General features: G+C 41.3%; 1 protein-coding gene across 6 annotated transcripts in view; it reads left to right on the forward strand.

Annotated features, from left to right (window-relative positions):
- Window positions 1-20,957, forward strand: part of AGGF1 (angiogenic factor with G-patch and FHA domains 1) — a 119,790-nt gene that overhangs the window by 74,466 nt on the left and 24,367 nt on the right. For 4 of the 6 annotated variants that reach the window (XR_004961639.1, XR_004961640.1, XR_004961641.1 and 1 more), the window contains one exon: window positions 16,499-16,714. The gene's annotated coding sequence lies outside the window, so the exon portion shown is untranslated. Of the gene's footprint in view, window positions 1-14,076; window positions 14,128-14,254; window positions 14,301-16,498; window positions 16,715-20,957 lie in introns of all 6 variants that reach the window. The other 2 variants (XR_004961643.1, XR_004961642.1) reach the window with 2 other exon arrangements.

Here is a 20,957-nt window from a genome sequence, read left to right on the forward strand (position 1 = left end):
ATTTTTTTAGAGAGAGAAGAAGGAAGAGAGATAGAAACATTGATGTGAGAGAGAAACATTAATTGGCTGTCTCCTGCACACCCCCTACTGGGGATTGAACCGAAACCCGGGCATGTCCTCTGACCAGGAATCAAACCGGGTCCTCTCAGTCCATGGGCCAATGCTCATTCCACTGAGCCACACCAGCTGGGCCATCATCTGCTTTTCACCTCTCTGGGGTTGAATGAGGCAGTCTCAATGATTTCTCCTGGTTCTGAAATTCTGATTCTCTCATCCCACTACAAAATATAAGGGGTTATTACTACTGTTGTTGTTTGTATAGTGAACAAGGAAGAAGCCCTGGAGACTTTGACCAGTGCATCAGAAAGGACGGCAAGGCAGTTAAATATTTAAACACTTTGTAAAGGCAAACGAAAGAGTCTTATCCTTAGCTTAGTTTCAATCATGCTCACTCCTGTCACTGATAGTGACCTTGCACCTCATTCCCGGGGCTGGGGGGTCTTTATTAAGTTACATTACGTAGGGTAGACTCTGATGGTGGCCAACCCATGATATAGCTGCCCTCAAGGCTTCTCCTGGATGCTTAGCTTAAACCCACCTCTGCCTGGGAATTTTCTGTGCACTCAGAGAGCAGAGGCAGAGACAGGTACAATACCAGGGGTCAGAGCCTCTCCAAAGGTGTTCATGGATCACTGACGTCAGAATCACTTGGAGTGCTTCTAGCTAGACTTGCCAAATCAGAATCCAAGGACAGGGTCCAGGAGTCTGCTCATAAACTGTTTGCCAGTAGATATAATACATTCTGAACTTTGAGCACCATTCATATGGGAGGATGGCCAAGGGAGTGAGGATTTGAAAATGGTTCAAAACTGATACAATAGAAGTGAATTATTAAACATATTTAACGGCTTTTTGTTATTTCACAATATCTTTTAGTTATTAAATGACAGATGTTTTGTCCTTCAAACTTGTCATTCTGCCAAATCAAGAGATGTCATTTTAAGTAGTATCAAGTACTATAAGAAAAGTAAAGTGACATGACTGGCGAGGGTGTGGAGAAAAGGGGACTCCAGTACACTGCTGGTGGGAATGCAGACTGGTGCAGCCACTGTGGGAAACAATATGGTGTTTCCTCAAAAAGTTAAAAATGGAACTATTTAGCCCAGTGATCCCACTTCTCAGAATATATCCTAAGAAGCCTGAAACATCAATTAGGAAGAATAAATGTACCACTATGTTCATAGCAGCACTATTTACAATAGCTAAAATCTTGAAACAGCCCAAGTGTCCATCAATAGATGAGTGGATAAAAAAGCTGTAGTACATATACACAATGGAATACTGTGCAGCTGTTAGAAAGATATCTTATCCTTTGAGATGACATGGAGGGACTTGGAGAGCATTATGCTAGGAAAAATAAGCCAGTCAGAAAAAGACAAGTATCACATGATCTCATTTATCTGTGGAATATAATAAACAAGCTGATGAACAAAATAGTTCCAGAAGAGACATGGAAGTAGGGAACAGACTGACAAACCTCAGAGAGAAGGGTGGTGGTGGTGGTGGGAACAGATAAAAAAAGAATATATGTGTGTGTGTGTGTGTGTGTGTGTGTGTATAAATATGCATAACCAATGGACAAATACAACAGTGTGGTGAAGGGGAGGGGAGTTGGGAGGAGGGTGTCAATGGGGGAAAAAGGAGGGACATCTGTAATAAAAAAAAAATTAATTAAAAAAAAAAAGACAGCTTTCTTTCATTGTGAAGGATATAGAAACTTATCTGCAGTGTTCAATATAGAACACTCCTAGTCAGAGGTGCATTTTTCTGGATTCGTGCCCCCTCCCCCTGCCAAGAATCACTTGGAAGCATACCTATGAGGGTGAGGTTTCACCAGACCAGAGACACATCCCCTTTGCTGTTTTTACAGGAGTGTCAATGGAGAGGGAATTGTACCATGTAAGATCTTCAGCCTTTCCTGATATCTTAGACTGGATATCCCTAAATTAAAGACAAGACAAAGGGTCATAAACAGGTAGTTTATTCGAGAAATGATACTAGATACCAGGAGTGAGGAATAGGAGTGTGCAACAGGGAAGGCCCAAAGCCAAGAGAAGAATGTGCTGTCAATAAGCAAATGAGCAATAAGCACATAAAAAGCGCTCAGTATCACTCATTATTAGGGGAATTCAAATTAAAATCTGGATGTCTACTAGAATGGCTATAAATTACAAAGACTGGTAGCAACAAACATTGGTGAGGATGTGAAACAACTGGAGGTATCCTAAATTGTTGGTAGGAGCAGAAAATGATACAATCACTTTGGAAAGGTCTGGTAGTTTCTTATAAAACTGAACTCATGTCTCTATCACCCAGCGATTTCATTTCTACATACTTACCCAATGGAGGTATAGGCACACAAACTTGTATAAGAATGTTCACAGCACCATTTGTCACGATAGTGCAAAACTAGAAACATCTTATTAACAGAAGACTACATAAGCAAACTGTGGCATGTTCGTGCAGTGGAGTACTGCCCAACAGTAAAGAGGAAGACAATTTATACAACAATATGGATAAATATTAAACATGTTGGATGAAAGAAGCCTTACACTAAAGAGTACTCTATGGTTCCATTTCTATGAAGTTCTAGAACAGGCAAAACTAATCTACAGTGAAGAAAAATTAAAACGGTGTGTGTGTGTGTGTGTGTGTGTGTGTGTGTGTGTGTGTGTGTAAATGGGAATTGACAGAAAACAGTCATGAGAAAAATGCTCTATGTCTTCAGGGGGTTGGGGTTACCCCAGTACATTTATTTTTCAAAACCTATTGAATGGTACACTTCAGATTTGTGCCTTAAAAGAAAAAAATTCTAAACAGATATTGAATTCTAGTTAATGATATACATGCTGAAGGAATTGTACTGTTGTCTGCAAATTATACTGAAATGTATTTAAAAATAGCAACTCTACCTAATACATAGAAAAAAACACAAGAAAGCAGCCAAAATGAAGAGACAAAGAAACTTGTCCCAAGTGAAAGAACAGAACAAAATTCCAGGAAAAGAACTAAACAAAATGGAGATAAGCAATCAATCAGATGCAGAGTTCAAAATACTGGTTATAAGGATGCTCAAGGAATGTAGTGAGACCTTCAAGGAACTTAAGGAGAACTCTAAGGAACTTAGTGAGAACATCAACAACATCAAAAAAGGGCCAGTCAGAAACGAAGGATGCACTAACTGAAATAAAGAATACTTTACAGGGAATCAATAGTAGAGTTCGTGAAGCCAAGAAGCAAACCATCGAATTGGAATATAAGGAAGCAAAAAACACCCAATCAGAACAGAAAAAAGAAAAAAGAATAAAAAAAAAAAATGAGGTCAGTGTAAGGAGCCTCTGGGACAACTCCAAGCATACCAACATTCACATGGGGGTGCCAGAAGGAAAAGAGAGAAAGCAAGAAATTGAAAACCTATTGGAAAAAATTATGACAGAAAACTTTCCTAACTTGGTGAAGGAAACAGCCATACAAGTCCAGGAAGCACTGAGAGTCCCAAACAAGATGAATCCAAGAGGCCCACACCAAGACACATCATCATCAAAATGCCAAAGGTTAAAGACAGAGAGAGAATCTTAAAAGCAGCAAGGAAAAGTAGTTAGCTACCTACAAAGGAGCTTCCATAAGACTGTCAGCCAATTTCTCAAAATAAATTTTGCAGGCCAGAAAGGAGTGGCAAGAGATATTCAAAGTGATGAAAAGCAATGACCTATAACTAAGATTACTCTTATCTTGCAAGCTGTCATTTAGAATGTATGGATATATAGTTTCCCAGACAAGGAAAAAAATAAAGGAGTTCATCACCACTAAACCAGTATTATTTAAAAAGTTGAAGGGTCTTTTTGAAGAAGAAGAATAGAAATATGAACAATAAAATGGCAGTAAATACATATCTATCAACAATTGAATCTACAAACAAAATGAGCAAGCAGAACAGAAACAGATTTGTAGATACAGAGAACTTTTTGTTGCTTGCCAGATGGGAGGGGGCTGGGGATGGGTGGGTGCAGAAGATGAAGGAATTAAAAAGTACAAATTGATTGTTAGACTGATGAACCTCAAAGGGAAGGGGGGAGGGAGAGCAGGAAAAGATAAACCAAAGAACTTCTATGCATACGTGCATAACCAGTGGACACAAACAATAGGGTGGGGAAAGCAGGAGGGGGATGGGATTGGGGAGGAGGGGGGTCAATGGGGGAAAAGAGAGAGGACATCTCTGATACATTCAACAATAAAGATAAGTTTTTAAAAAACTAAAAAAATAAGATGGGCCCTGGCTGGTTTGGCTCAGCAGTTAGCGCGACAGCTCTCAGATCAAAGAGTCTCGGATTCAATTCCCGTCAAGGGAGTGTACCTTGGTTGCAGTTCCATCTCTGACCCTGGTCGGGTTGAGTGGGAGGCTACCAATCGATGTGTCTCTCTCATAAGCCCCCCACCCCCACTTTAGCTGATAATCAGTGGAAAAATATCCTTGAGTAAGGATTTTAAAAAAAGATGGATTAGTAGATGGATAGAGGGATAAATGAATAGACGTGATAAAGAGTAAAATGTTATTTATACAATCTGGGCAGTGGATATATGAGTTTTGATTATAAAATTTTATCCACTTCTCTGTATGTTTGAAAATGTTTATAATAGAAAGTAGGGTAAAAAGAAAAATATATTACTGTTAGTTATAACTGAGCAACTGGTACTCAAATCTACCAGAACCTTCTCAAAAGTCTTTACGAGAGCCATTCCAGAACCTAACACCTGAGCGGTGAAAGGGAAGGCATTTATCCATTGGTTTCTTTCTCCTCATGTGAATGCTGGAAGGCCTCTTGCAGGTGCCCACACCTTAGAGAATTCCTAGTGTAGCAAGTAGAGGGCTGCGGTGGGATGCTTCAGATTACACCTGGGTGCAGTAGACCAAAGCCTATGCAGAAACGGTCACCTGCAGCAGTGGCTACATTCAGGAGTCAAATAAGAATATCTAAAGTGTTGCAGAAGTATTGTGTTATTATCTATTGCTGCATAATGGATTACTCCCAAATTTAGTGTCTTACAACAAAAAATTATTATCCACAATTTTTGTGGGTCAGGAATTCAGGAGCAACTTAACTGGGTGATTCTGGCTCAGAGGTCTCCCATGATATTATAGCCAATATTTTAAGCCAAGGCTCAATTTATCTGCAAGTTTGATTAGGGCTGAAAGATCCATGTCCAAGGTGGGTTATTGCATGGTGTTGGCAGGAGGCTTCAGCTCCCCACAACGTAGGCCTCACAGTAGGGCTACTTGAGTTTCCTCTTTTTTTTTTTAATCTTCATCCAAGCATATTTTTTTATTTATCATCAGATTGAATGGGAGGGAGAAGGGTGGGGAGAAACACTGATGTGAGAGAGACGTATCAACTGGTTGCCTTCTGCATGACCCCACCAGGGCCAAGGACAAACCGCTGCTGAGGTACATGCCCTTGATCAGAATCAAACCCGTGACTCATTGGTCCGTGGGCTGATGCTCTAGCCACTGAGCCAAACCAGCCAGGGCTTGAGTTTCCTTTTGACATGGCAGCTGGCTTTCCCCAGAGTCAGTGATGAGAGAGAGAGAGAAAGAGAGAGAGAGATCGATCACAATGCCATTTATAACCTGGTCTCAGAAGTCACACACTGTCACTTCCACCACAATCTTTTCCTTAGGAGCGAGTCACTAAGTTCAGTCCACACTCAAAGGGAAGGGAATTAGGATTCACCTTTTGAAGGAAGGCACGTTAAAGAATTTGAGGACATGTTTTGAAAACGCAATAGGTTTCCAATAGAGTTCAACCTTAGTATTCCTTAGATACTTTTACACTTTGCATGAAGTCCAGCCTGTCCAGATTCATCTTTAGAGTAGCTCCAAACCCAAGATTTAATATAGGAAGGTTAGTAAAAGTTAATTCCCTGCTGCAGCAACATGTCCCAAGCCCATCACTAATATTTATCATCTCTCATCCCTATTATCTGCTCTAGATTTCCCATAGCCTCAGTCAGTTTTTCGGCTGATTTAGGTTGCTTTCTGATGGATGATTCAGACCTTCATGTCTTTGGGGTCTGAGCCTTTGGTTGTCTGTGTAAGACCATGATTGCTGCAATTGCCCATTTCATCATGGCAGCCATGGAATCATCATCTGATGTCCCACTGAATCTCCTGTGTTCCAGACATACTTCTCCCTGCACACATTATTTCAGAGCAACCTTTAGCTCTTTGTGGTAACCAGAGTCAGTTACTCTTGCCAGTACAGTAACGTCTTTCTTTGCTTGCTGGTCTACTGCCATGAGGAGGCCAAAGTTAACAGCTGGTGGTCATACTTCAAGTTCATTGGAAGCCCTGCCTTTTCCCTTGTTGGAAACATTCTTTTACCTGAAAGTAGATTAATTCAGCAGAATCTAAGATTGTGGGATGGGAGTTCTGGTGGGGAGGGGCAATCCTAGTTTCAGCTCATGTTTTCTGGACCAATGTCGCTGGACACTGGGCCATGGCACCATATACCAGCTGTTGTTTAGAACATACATACAGTATTCTGGACACCTAACAACAGGGTGCTGTCCCTGAGCTGACACTCTAGCTGAATTATGACAATGACTTTCTGAGAACTGCTCTGAGCCATGAGGGAGTCAGTCAGTCTGGGATTACCTGTTGAATGTAAGCAACTAGAAAACTAAACAAAATATAGGAAATGATTGTTTTCAAATGTTGGACAAGAGTCAAACAAGATTATGATCCCTGAGAAAAGGAAAACAAAACAAGACAAGGAAGTCTGTGTGTAGCGTTTCTGCTTTTAGGTAGCTCTGAGGCTGATTCAGGGAGGGGAAACCATGCAGAGTGGCAGTCTCACTGGGCGAAGTAAGTAGACATTGTAGTTCAAGAAGACCACTGAAGTACACTTAAAAATGGTTAAGTGGAAAACACAAAAGGTTAAAATGGTAAATTTTATGTATGTATATTTTAGCACAATAAAATATTTGTAAAGTTAGTTACCACTGTTCAAGGACAAACCTTGCTTTATTTTCCAGTTCAAGTCATTCCATGTTGATGACAAAAATCAAAGAGCCCGATGGAATTCAGTTATGTAAAGTGGCCTCTCTGTGTGTTTTCTACAAACTTTTGAAAACTTAAATTACATTTTGTCCCTATTAATTCCTACTGAACACTTTATGTAATCTGTCATAAATGAATAATCAAAAGAAAAAAATGTCTATTCTAATATTTCCACTTGCCTGACTCCTTCCTCAGAGCTCTATGCCAGTGAAGTTCCAGCAACTGAACTTTATTTATTATTGGCCATTATTTTGTTCAAGCCTCAAGAAACCATCTTTGCAATGGATTTCTCTAGGTGTCCTTGCCAGAGAGTTCAGGAAGAGAACTGTCATGTCAAAAATTCTCTGCTATCCTCCCACCAACCCTGGTCCAGCATCCTCAAGGTCCACTCCCACTAGCATGTTCAGGTTCCTGCCTGTACCAATTAGCCAGGGCCTTTGACTCTTTCAGTAAACTATTTCCTACTGGAGCAGGGATCTGTTTTTCCCTCCTGCTCGAGCCAAAACCTAGCTTTGGTTATCCTGGAGACAGAGTGTGGAGGTAGGAGGGTAGGAGAGAATCTTGAGGACAAGAACCACACTACAAGGCAAGGTTCAGGTGAGGTCTTTTCGGGGTCTCCTGGCTGGTGAGGTTGTTCTCTTCCAGGAAGGAGAAGAAGGCTGGTTCTGCTCGCTTAGAGGATTAAAATCAGCCCTGGCCGGTTTGGCTCAGCGGTTGGAGCGTCGGCCTGCGGTCCAGAGAGACCCGGGTTCGGTTCCCGCTAAGGGCACGTACCTCGGTTGCAGTTTGTCCCCGGCCCTGGTTGGTCGTGTGGGTGGCAGCCACTCGATGTGTCCCTTCACATCGATGTTTCTCTCTCTCTCCTTCCTCTCTCTCCCTCCCGCTCTATCTGAACAAAAAATGGAAAAATGTCCTCGGGTGAGGATTAAAAAAAAAAAAAAAAAAAAAAAAAAAAAAAAATCAATCTAGTGACTCAGTATTCTCAAACTTGTTTACTCTACCCCACGTCTTAATATCTTAAAGTTGTCCTTTAGGAGGCCTAACTTTGAGGTGGAGATCTGTTGAGGCTTTGCATTTTGTCTCTTCTTTTGATTTTGTCACCTTTGACTAAATCATTGACTTAAAGTTCGAGACAGTATTCCCAGCATCCATAGGAGATGAAGTTTTTAAGATACTGCCATCGAGGTCTTCTAAAGTTCACAGTTGCTTGAGTTGATTCTTGGCTAACCTCAATCTTTCACACCCCCCACCCCTGAGATTTCCAAACCAATTCACAAAAACCAATGAATTCTCCATTTGTTTTCATTATCACTGCCTCCATATTATTTAGGTACACAGCTACCATATAACCCAAAGCTGCTCCCTTTCACCTGTACCTCGTCCTGGTGAGAGCCAATTGTATTGCTGCTGTTTCTGTGCTTACCACCAGCCACGGGGTCCTTATTTCTGTCCACTTAACAGTGGTTCTCAACCTGTGGGTAGCGACCCCTTTGGGGGTTAAACAACTCTTTCACCGGGGTCGCCTAAGATCATCAGAAAACACATATTTCCGATGGTCTTAGGAACTGAAACACCGCTCCTTTATCTGTCTCCAGGCAGGTCCGCCCACAGGCAGGTACGCCCACATACAACATAAAGAACTGTATTAAAGGGTCGCGGCATTAGGAAGGTTGAGAACTACTGACTCACAACATCCTGTCCAAAGGAATTCTCAAAAGTAGTAATTGTTCAACACTTCTGGACTGTATATGTGTGACTGCCAGGACACTTAACACAAGCATCATAGATCTTGGTATCAGAGAAACCCTGGAGCAAAATCTAAAGGTCCATATTGTGAACTGAGGTGCTGTCAGATTACACCTTTGTGGAGCTGGTCCAAGCCTACATGGACTGATCGCCTACAGCAGTGGCTGGAGTAAATGGTAGGGCCAGGATGAGAAATGATGCTCAGGAGCCCTGGTACTCTGGAGGCTCTGCCTCCAGCCAAGTGTTAGTACACAAAACATTGGCAGCCCATTCCAAGTGTTTACTTGAACCAAGGTAAATTGCAGGTCAATTCCTAGATGTATTTGACCAGAACTAGGTCAGATGTCTATTTATCTAATCAATTTCCTTACTGCACTTTTATTTGTGTGCTTCTAGGCACTGGGTTTGGTCTGAGTCTGAGGACCATGATCACAAATCCAGTTCTCAGTGGACTAAAGGAAAAACCAGACAAAGATTCCCAAACTTACTGACATCCTTGCCTTCAGTCTGGTATTAACCTGATGGCCCTCATTCACTAACATAACTTTGAACAGTTTTCAGTGTCAAAACTGTCTGAATAGCTTATTTCCCTGTTCACTTATTAGATCTGTAACCTACTATACGATCTAATATAGTAACATCCACATAAAAATTACCAACATTTTCCCAAGCAATTTGTTAGTGGTGGTATCTGCTAATAATATCTTCAGTGTAGGGGGAAAGGAGGCCAGATTCAATCATTGGACTGTCAACTTTCTTTTACAAAGTTCTCATTGCTTAAAGATTTTCCAACACATTTTATTATGGAAAACTTTAAACATATGCAGAGCAGAAAGACTAGAATAATGAATCCCTAGGTACCCACCAGCCAGCTCTTAAGAATCTTTACCAAGACTCCAAAGGAATCTATAATTTAAGGCACACTTTGCAGGTGGCCGAGATGGCCAGTGGACGAGAAGAACGTTTTTCTCACTGTTTCCATCACAGCTTGAGTGAGTGATCACATTACTCACCCTGGAAATGGATTCTCCCTCTCCAGTGGGTTTATTTGCTTGAGATCTCTTTAACCAGAGGCAGTCAAGGTCAGAGATGAGGAAGGGTCTAGCTGTGCTCATTAGAGGGAGCAGTGCCCTCCTATTTCTCATAATTCACGGTAAATCCGTGCTGATAACTTGTCAGAGTTTTGTTTAGCTCTGCTCTTCTCTGTTGGAATATCATTCACTTTTCTTGGACTGTGGGATACAGTCTGTGACCTTCACATGGGCTCCAGCATGACTGTCTGTAGTGTTTCACAGTAAATTAGCATAACGTCATCGACCTTACTTGTACACTGACTCTTGCATTTTGATCAGCCTAGGCTGCTGTTTTCCATCTTAGTTAAGGATAACTAGAAAAAAAATTGTTTTGAAATTGAATTTTTTTAGTATGTTTTTCTAATGAAACTCTGATGGCCTTGACTATGTTTTTCCAAGTCTCTTCTCAGCTCATTCTGTTTTCACACTGAGATGCAGATTTTTCACAGTCTGAAGTACAGAAAAATGTGAACTGTACTGTAAGCTGATCAGAATCCATATGGACTTCTGGGTATATTTTGGGAACTGCATTTGAAAGGATATATTGGCAAACTGGAGTGCAGCAGGGGGAGAGCTAACAGGTTGGTCTGGGAGTAATGCAGGGCAGGGCAACGTAGGCTTACAGTTGTTTGTATGAAAAAAATAATACAGTAATTAGCCCTGGCTGGTTTGGTTCAGTGGTTAGTGGTAAACCGCAAGGTCTCGGGTTTGATTCCCGGTCAAGGGCATACCTGGGTTGCAGGTTTGATCTCCAGCCCCGGTCAGGGTTGTTTAGGAGACAACTAACTGATGTGTCTCTCTTACATCAGTGTTTCTCTCTCTCACTCTTTTCTTCCCTCCCCTCCACTCTATCTAAAAATCAATGGAAAAATATCCTCAGGTGAGGAATAACAGTAACAGCAAATAATAATAATACAGTAATTAATAATAATACAAGCATAAACTCTGTTTCACGTACTCACAACTTTAAACCTAACTTTGCCCCATACCATATATAATGAGCAATTTATTGTGCTGAAAAGAAGACCCAGGGGAGACATAGCAAAAGCTATACTGAAATCTAACAATGGAAACTGGAGGAAGGGAAATTCCAGCTTATACGATATTAGAAATATTCAGCATTTAGACTAGGTATCTCATAAAGAAGTGAATTCTCCTCTCTAGGAGTCAGATAAATGCCAGATAACATCTCTCAGGATTATACTTATAGAGAGGGTGCAAATAATAACAGAAAACCTGTCTAGAACACTGATCTTGTGCCAAGTACTATTCAAAGTACCTTTCCTATTTTACTACAGTAGTCCCCCTTATCTGTTGTTTCACTTTCTGTAGTTTCAGTTACCCACTGTAGTCCAAAAATATTAAATGGGAAATTCCAGAAATAAACCATTTATAAGTTTTAAATTGCATGCATTCTGAGCAGTGTGATAAAACCTCATGCCATCCTGCTACATCAGCATGTGATGTGAATGAGCCCTTTGTCCAGCGTCTCCTTGGTGTCTACACTGCTCACCTGTTAGTCACGTAGCTGTTGCCATCTTGGTCATTAGAGGGACTGTTGTGGTATCGCAGGGCTTGTGTTCAAGTCACTTTTATTTGACTTAATAGTCCCAAAGCACAAGAATAGTGATGCTGGGAATTCAGATATGACAAAGAGAAGCCATAAAGTGATTCCTTTAAATGGAAAGGTGAGTACAGTATAGTAAGATGTTTGCATAACTTTTATTACAGTATATTGTTATACTTGTTCTATTCTTAGGTATTGTTAAAATCTTTCTGGGCCTCATTTATAAATTAAACTTGATCATTAGTTTGTATGTAGGACAAACATAGTATATAGGATTCGATACTATCGTAGATTTCAGCCATCCACTGAGGGTCTTGGACTGCATCCCTCATGAATAAGGGGGAACTACTGTCATTTAATCCTGACAGTAGACTGGGATCGGCACTTCAGATCCACAGGCCTTTATCCAAAGGAGCAAATGTGTTTGTAACTTCTTTGGATTTTTAGAAAGGTGTATGGCTCATAGTAGAAAACACTCCCATGGGACTGTGCTTCATAATCAAATACATGACTATGTCTGTGGTGAGATACATGAATTTTTACATTAAGTGAAATAAATACCTTTACATGAATTGGGTTAGATTTGCTGCCAAATGAGTTTGGATCAGTTCTTCTCACCCAGTAAGTTTTGAAATAATTTTAGGTTGATGGATTTCGAGTTGCCGGTAAGGGAATATGGACTCAGTTTGCTATCCCTAGTTTACAAATAAAGAAACTGAGGCACAGGGATTAAATAACTTGCTTAAAGTTACACATTTTCCACACACAGAGAAGCCAAGTTGGAGCCATGCTCTTACCAGCCCGTGTGCTGCCTCGCACTGTGCTCTGCCTCCTCTCCCTGAGGAGTGAGGCCCGTCCCCCACGTCTTCCCATCTCCACGAGTCTTTGATTTCCTACCTCTGACTCAGCCAGACTCAGGCTCTTCCCAGAGAGATACCGGGAGCTCTTCCCAGAGGCCAGGTTGAAGTGACAGAGCCCCGGGGACCTTCTCTTGCTTCTTCAAGTGGTTTGTGTCTCACAGGAGGCACTTTGGTGTAATGGCTCCCCAACCGCTAGACACAGGCAGCTGGAGGTAAACCGTGTCGTCCTGCTTTGTCTTCAGTGACCTTTCCGTTTGTATCTTTCGCCGTCACCTGTTACCCAGAACACCACCCCACGAACCCTGGCGGCTTGTTTTTCTCCTTTCTACCCATTATCTTTTCTCCTACCACCTAGAGATGTATTACGGAGTAACAGAAAGAAAATGGATTTGAATATTCAGATATCTGAGTCTAAGTCCAAATGTGCAAACTTGGGCAAAGCCAGTTAACCTCATTTATCAATTAGTAAAATGGGATGGATAATCCTTATCCAGAGACGAATTTAGGTTTTATGGAGCCTGAAATTTATACTAAATGGGAGAGCTCTTTTTAAACAAAAGAATGCAAAATTGGGAGTACAAATAAGGTGGGTACAAGATGTGTTTGTTTAGAAATAATGCTCGTGGTCATATTAGAGGCACTGGAAGTTGAGTGGAAAGACACAGCCAGCTTACAGGCTGTGTTTTGTGTAATTTACAAAAACGTGTGACGTGAACATATTGCTACGGCTCCTTCCTGGAGTTAGGAAGGGGTCCATTCATTGAGGGGTCCTGAAGCTTAAGATTCATTAGCATCATGGTACATTTGCTTCTGTATCAACCTCATGGAATGGTGAGCATTAAATCACAGGACTAAATATATGCAAACCTGTTTTGTAATCACTAAACACTGTGTGATATTAATCATTATTTTGATGCCCAGAACTAAGCACAAGTGTTTATTCAGTAAATGATAAGACAGATGAAATTTGTTCTTGCCAAAGTATTATACAGGGTTATTGTGTTAACTTTCCTTAGACCTTTAAAAAATTATCAGAATAATATATGCACAGAATTTTTAAAGAAGAGTCAAATGTTGATAAAGGACTTGTAAAATAGCAATTCCATTTCCCACCCTTTATATTTTCTAAGTCTACTTTGCAGAGTCAATATATTTCTTCCATATTACTAAATAATATGTATTATATTGCTTTATTTTGATCTATCAATGTTGATATTATCTATTGATTTTATTATGGTAGATAAGGATTTCACTTTCTTCTTCTCAGTCTCCCAGTATAATTTTTGACTGTCATAATATGAAGTATTTTTTACAGCTGAACCATAGTAGACTATGACTCTATTTCTTTTTATATACATCTTTTATTTAAAAACAATTTTTTTCTCTATTGATTTTAGAGAGAGAGGAAGGGAGAGGGAGAGAGAGAGAAACATCGATGAGAGAGAACATCAATTGGCTGCCTCCTGCATGCCCCCATGGGGGTTTGGGCCCACAACCTGGGCACATGTTCTGACTGGGAATCGAACCAGTGACCTCTTGGTGCATGGGTCGTTGCTCAACCACTGAGCCACACCAGCCAGACTCATATACATCTTTTAAAAAATTTTTTTCCAGAGTTAATAACTGATTTTTTTCCATTTGCTTAGTTTTTTATTGTATTATACTTGAGTTTTTCTATCTCACAACAGCATTGTATATATATTTTCCACACAGTGAAATTCCCACACTGCAGAGAGCCATGAGCCCTCTACTCCTCTACTCCAGGTGGGTCTTGTTCTCTATGCAACAGTGTGGAACCTCCATGTCCTCTCATGCTAGAAATTTGCTTCATTCCACTTCTGTGTTGTTTTCCTGTTTTGTGAATTTCTCATCTTCCCCTTTCTTGGTTTAGTCCCTTTTTTGGTGGATCTTGTTCTCCAGTAGCTTCCTGAGAAAAGGTATGTATGGCAGATAAATTAACGGAGACTCTGCATGTCTCAAAATGTCTTTATTCTAGCCTTATAATTGACTGACTGTTTTGATGGATATGGAATTCCAGGTTTAAAATCATGTCACTCAGAATTTGGACAACATCCTTACTGTCTTATAGCTTGTGATATTGCTCTGAGAAGTTCTGCCATTCTAATTCCCAATTCTTTGTACTTGGTGACTTTTCCACTTTGGAGGTGATCTAAAATTCCACAATAGCATATGTGGTACATTAGCTTATTGCTAAAAAAAAAAAAAAAAAATAGTTTTCCCTTGCCCCTCCTCCCCAATTATGTGGGTGGCATGTACTCCCCTGCCCTTCAGTTCTAGGCTTGGCCACACGACTTACTTTATTTTAGCTAATGGGATATTAGCAGATAGGCTGCAAATACAGGCTTACAGGCACATGAGGCAACTTGCTATCTCATGCTCTGTCACTAGAAGCAGCAGAGTATGCTGATGACTAGCCCACTGGTTCTGTGAGGAGGAGGAGGAGTAATACATGGAGCAAAGCCAATCAGTCCTAGCCAAGTTCAACCTAAATCAGCAGAGCTGCCCAGCTGAGCCCAGCTGAGATCCGCCAACCCACAGCTGACTCACAGATCAATGATAATAAATTGTTATTTTAAGCCACTGAGTTTTTCAGTGTCTGTCATTGTAGCATTTTGTGGCAGTGCTATAATGCTATATTTGGTATCAGAAATTAGTATCTAATTGGTATTAGCAGTTGGTATCAATAACAGGATTATAGACGTAAGAAAAATAAAACATAAGTGGCATTGGTTGAGGGACTCAGTCAGTGGTGGGCACAAGAAAGCTAAATAGGAGGCCAAAAAGAAAATGGACATCTGTGTTATGTAGGGATTAACTATTTTATAATATTTGGTAACTTTGAAGTTAGAATATGCACCTAAAATGTTTGGATTTGTGCCAAGAGATCTCCATACAAAATGATGACGGTATGAGCTTGTTGGACTTAGCTGCAAATAAAAAGACTATAAGAAAGAGATGAGTTCATAAACGAACCAGCCGGTTTTCAAGGAAAATATAAACAGACTAGAGAGAGCCCAGGAATTCTGGGATTTGCTAGGAAAATAAGACTTTTTCATCTCCCGCTGACTACTTAGTGGCAAGTCAGCTAATGTGCCCCTTCTGTCTTGGAAGGCTCAGCAGTTCGTTCTCACAGGGTTAGATAACCTGTGCTAGCTATAGGTTTGCCCACAGAGCTTCAGCGAGCATCACTGTCCGGGGACTCACGGAATGCCTGATCTATAGTCATGGAATCACACCCAACATGGTATCAACCGGGGAATCCACTTCATACCAAAAAAGGCATGAGAATAGGCCCATGGCCATGGGATGCACTGCTCATATCACACACCGTCTAGAAGGAGACAGCATCGTAAAGCACTGGGATGGTTACTAAGGCACAACTGCAGTTCTGGCTTGGAGACAGTACTCTGAACAGATAGGCTGTCATCCTTCACAAAGCACTATGCACATTAAACTGGATCCTTTATATGGTGCTGCATCCTCAATAGAGAGAATATATTGGTTTGGGACCCAAGGGGTGGAAGCAGGAGTGGACCCATTTATGACCCACTGGGGAACCTTGTGTTTCTTATCTCTGTAACTCTGGGCTCTGAGGGATTACAGGTCTTGCTACCCACCTGAGTTGCACTCTTGACAGAAGACACTGAAAGGGTCCCATTGAACTATATAGTATGGCTTCCACTAGGGCATTTTGGGTGCCTTATAGCTAAAGAGCAGCAGGTGAAAGAGGATTCATCACCTTGGCAGGGATATTTGACCTTAACGAACAGAAGGAGGTTGGGCTGCTTTCACACAGTAGGGTCAAGGGGAAATGTGTGTGGGTCCCAGGTGAGCCTCATGGGCATCTCTTTCTACCCCCTTGCTCAGTCTTTGGATGGACATGGGCAACAAATTCTGCCTGAAAAGAGTGTGATTATTAAGACTCCTATAAAACGAAAGTTTGGGTCATACCACCAGGTAAGTGCCAGGAGATGCAGAATTAATAGCTGAGGGGGAGGGGCATTTAAATTGAATGATGCAGGTGGGAAAGGATGAGTACCAGTTGTGATCTCAAGACAAATGACAGCACGGGGCTATCGTTCTTCCCACTAACTTCCCTCTTGTTTCTCCTCAGGAAGAGAGGCCCATAGGAAACATGGAGAACTGGATCTTTGCATGGCAAGCAATGGATTTGTCAGTCATGGGGATGCACTGCTTAGATGTCCCGTTAAGACAATATGTAATGGAAAGGGTAGTTGACTGACAGCCCAGCTGCCACACCTCTGGACCCACCATGTGAACAAAAAGGTCATACTTCCCTTAGACAACTTCCAGCCTGTAACTGAATAAGGTGAGGGTGTTATGTCCTGACCATGCCTACCTGATGTGAGGTACCTCTAGCAAACAATTTTTGTCTCAGAGACTGCCTTTTTGCCTGGCTGAGACTTTGCAGAATGGTGCTGTTGTCTGAAACTTTTTCTATTCAAATCTTTCTTTCCTCTCTCCTTTCACAGGTTTCAGATCTGCAATGTGGTCTGAAGATTCTCCCTACCTACTCTTGCTCTCTATCCTTTTATTCTCCACTGGCATTTCCCCCAGTAAATCTATTGCACATCTAATCTTGTCCTGATACTTGCTCCAATGATCTGTCCCATAGTGATTTTTGGCGGTAGCAATTGATAGAGTATGACTTGGTGTGGTTTTCATTCATTGCACTGAGCACTTGGAGACCTTTTCAATTGAGGGACTCAAGACTTTCAGTTAGAAGAAATTTTTCTTCTTATAAAATCTTCTATCCAAGTTTCTCTTTCTGGAACTCCTATTAGTTGGATATTGGACCTCCAAGATCAAGCTTCTAATTTTCTTATCTTTTCTCTTCTATTGCTCATATCTTTGTATTTTTGTTCTGCTTTCTGGGAGACTTCCTCAACTTTATCATCCAACTTTTCTATCAACTTTTTAATTTCAGTTCTCTTATGTTGAATTGCTAAGAGCTCATTCTTATTTTCTAATTATTTGTGTTCTGTAGCATCCTGTTTTTATTTCAGGCATGTACTTTATCTAAGGATGTTGTTTCTAGCTTTTTGTTTTTTGCCTTTGAAGCATTTATTCCCTACATTGTCTCTACTTTTTCCAAGTGGTCTTTTATGTTTGTTTTTGTTGGTTTGATTTGGTTTGGTTTTGGTTTCTGCCTTTCATGCAGGAAACTTTCCAAATGTCTATTGGTTCTTGACTATCTGTTCTTATTTAAGAGTTAGGCAGTAATCAGCTAAATAGAAAATCTGTGAGCTTGGGAGAGGCTTGTCACCCACTGGCTCCACTGCAATGTATATGGCAGTCAGCTGGCTTTTCAATGGGGAACTCACATGTCAATTTCTATTGGACTTCTCTCTCGAGCCATTCATGTCTGGAGAGAAGACTCTTTCAACCTGCTTCTTAAAGGGTATAAGGCTAGCTGCTGGCATTTTTGCTGCTAAGTTGAGGAGGACGTTTGCATCATTCAATATATTTATAGTAGATCTACCCCTCACCATGCTAATTTTTTTGTGGGGGGCAGGCTTCATTATTTTCCCAAAAATATATATAGGGAAGGGTTTTTTATCATCTTGTTTGAGTTGTGGGTGAGGATCAAATACTCATTCAGTAGAGTTTGAACAAATCTTCCTATTTTCATCAATTGTCTCACCCCAACTAGTACCTCAAAGCCTTAGCTTTTCAGAGGTTGTGAAGTGCAAAATCAGTTTGCTTCTTGGTAATGTCACTCTCTGGAGGTTCTTAAGTTCTACCTTTCTCCACTCTTTAAAGGCCAGAATCTTCCAGATAATTTATGTCTTTAAAAAAAAATTTTTTTTTCTTTATCGATTTTTAGAGAAGAAAGGAGAGGGAGAGAGAGATAGAACCATCGATGAGAGAGAACATTGGCCGCCTGCTGCATGCCCCCCACTGGGGATCGGGCCCACAACCCTGGCATGTGTCCTGACCGGGAATCAAACCAGTGACCTCTTGGTGCATGGGTCGATGTTCAGCCACTGAGCCACACTGGCTGGGCGATAAATTCTGTCTTTATATATTATGCTTTACAAACAGAAGGGTCTACATATTTCATCAGTGATACATGTGTGTTTCTGTTTCTCATCTTACTTGTTGCTGAGAGGGGAAAGGAGAAAAAATGTCTGTTCTCCACCATATGAAAACTGAAAGTCTCCCCTAGGCTTTTTTCATGTTAAAGTAGTAAATGCCTAACTCACAGGTAGCTTGTGTAGATTGTCCCAGCAGAGCCTGGCCTAGAAGGATGGAGAGGACCAGCAGTATAGTTGTACTGGATGCAACTGGACTGAAGTCAAGAGCAGGGCCATCGTCGGGTGGGAAAGAGTACCTCTCCAAACAGCCTCTTCAAAAATGGGGTAAGAACTGTCAGTGGTTGACGGTGGGTCAGTCAGATGTGGACGAAGGAACATATACAAGATGCTCTGGAATTGAGGGGATGGTCAAGGCAGAGTCAAGGTGGAAGCAGCTTATTTGAGTTTCTGTCCAAGCTCTTTTGTAGCCGTGTCAGGCCCGCCTTGATGCCACTGCCTTAGGGAAGATTGCTTCCTGGTTCTCTGTGTTTCAACACAAAGTGAGAGGCACCGGTGGTCAGATTCCAGCATCTGCAAGTGCCCTCTGTGCACCCTGCAGAAAGGACCTCCTTACTGAAATTTCAAAAAGTCATACTCTTGCTCCAGCTATGAGTTCTACTTTTTCCTCACACTTCCCGGATCTTGTCCGATTTGGGCATTTCCCCCTTGCAGGAGTGAAATAGGGTGTGGTGGACGTGGTAGAGATGGGTCATCGTTAAAGCAAAGGGGAGGCTTCAAAGTCTGAGATGGCTAAGGGGGGATGCCAAACCTACAGACAAGCCAGAGCAGAGGCACAGACTTGCTGCCCACCCAGGAGTCATTGAAGTAAGAAGAGTTGCCCAGGTAGCAGAAAGAGTCCTTCCGTTTTCCTTAAGTTGCCCATGTTGATAGTCACCAAGTTTGTAAAACCGTATGTCTGATCACCTGATATGACAAGTCCAAGGGCACTCATGAAGGTCGCAGTCTGAATGTCTGAAAGAGGCGCCATCCTTGGAATGTGGAGGCTAAGGGTGCTACTTCCTTAGGCCTTCTCATCCTGAAGCCCCCGTGATTGCTTGTTCCCGCTCTTCTCCAGCCCTTCACCTTCTGGCCCTACTTTTGGGTCCTAAATGGATTAAGTTAGGAGTTTCCTATGACAGTTGACATTTTTTCCCTTTTGCCTCTCAAGTTTTCTTTGTTTTTGCCCCCCTGCCCCCGCACCTATATTTTGAATAGGACAGTTGTGTGAGGATTGTCTGCCTGAGAGCCCTTCCCAGGCCAAGGTGCTTCCAGACCAGGGGCACATGCTGTCACTCTCAAGTCTGTTGTGATTAGTTATGAGATTTCCTCACCTCCTGTGAGCTTGCTTATAAAAGACTCTAGTGTGGAGCTTATTCAGAAAAAACAAACTACTTTTTAGTTTCTATTTGGCTGAGAGGAATGAAGATTCATGGTTTAGGAAGCTCAAAACAGGAAAATCTTGTTTTTTAAATTGATCAATTTTCAATTTTTCTAGCTGCTTTTACATCTTCATCTTTCCTAGTCTGTCCATCCACCAGTCTACAAGATTATATAAATATAATTCTTGTTGAATTTTTAAAACATTAACCATAATCCACCCCACCCAAAGTCTTGGTGCTGCAGTCCTAGCAGAGAACATTTTAACACTCACCAAAGTGATTTGTTTTTATTTAGGTACTTTGAGCTGAATTGGAAGGGTGAAGTGGTCATAGGTAAAACTAATGATTAGTTACCCCAAGCTTGCAACAGAGGCAAAGCAATGTCAAGTCCTTAATGAAAATGAGTCCAACTTCCAGCTTGGAACCAGGTTGTTCCCACTAAGTCAACACATGTCACAATCTGTGTAAAAGGGCAGGACATGCTACACAACAGCACATTTGAAAACATTCCATCAGAACACAGAGGTGTCTGGTCACTGTGAGGCTCACTTGCTTCTGGCATGATAGTTGCCAAGTGAAACAGAGAGCACACTCTGCAGGGAGCCCCATGGGCTGAGCCTGGTGCTCTTCCCCTTTGTTTCTCGGGGGCTAATGTAAGTGAGGTCACGGCCTGCTGACCACAGATGAGTAAGTAACCTCGCAGCTGAGCCAAGCCCAAGCTGTGTACCCACAGGACTGTGATTTATATTAATAGTTGTTGTTTTAATCCACTAAGTCTTGGAGTGGTTTATTACACAGCAGTAGGTACTGATAATAGTGTGCTTGTCAATGTAAGAATCTCTGTCTTGCCCATTTTCTAGACAGCCCTTCAATAACTCTATTGGATAGCCCTTCTGTTATTTATGATTCTGTCCTTTGTGAGTCTTAAACTCTCATTCACTTTTTTGTTTTCCATTTTTACCTCTGTGTTACATTCTGAGTCATTTCCTTGGTTCCAGTTTCCTTATTTTTGACTCAGGTAATAAATATATTTAGTTATAACTTTCAATGGCTATAATTTTTATTTATAAAAGAACTAGTTAGTCCTTTTCCAGAT

This window comes from Molossus molossus, unplaced genomic scaffold (genome assembly GCF_014108415.1).
Source record: "Molossus molossus isolate mMolMol1 unplaced genomic scaffold, mMolMol1.p scaffold_m16_p_3, whole genome shotgun sequence".
Taxonomy (NCBI): domain Eukaryota; kingdom Metazoa; phylum Chordata; class Mammalia; order Chiroptera; family Molossidae; genus Molossus; species Molossus molossus.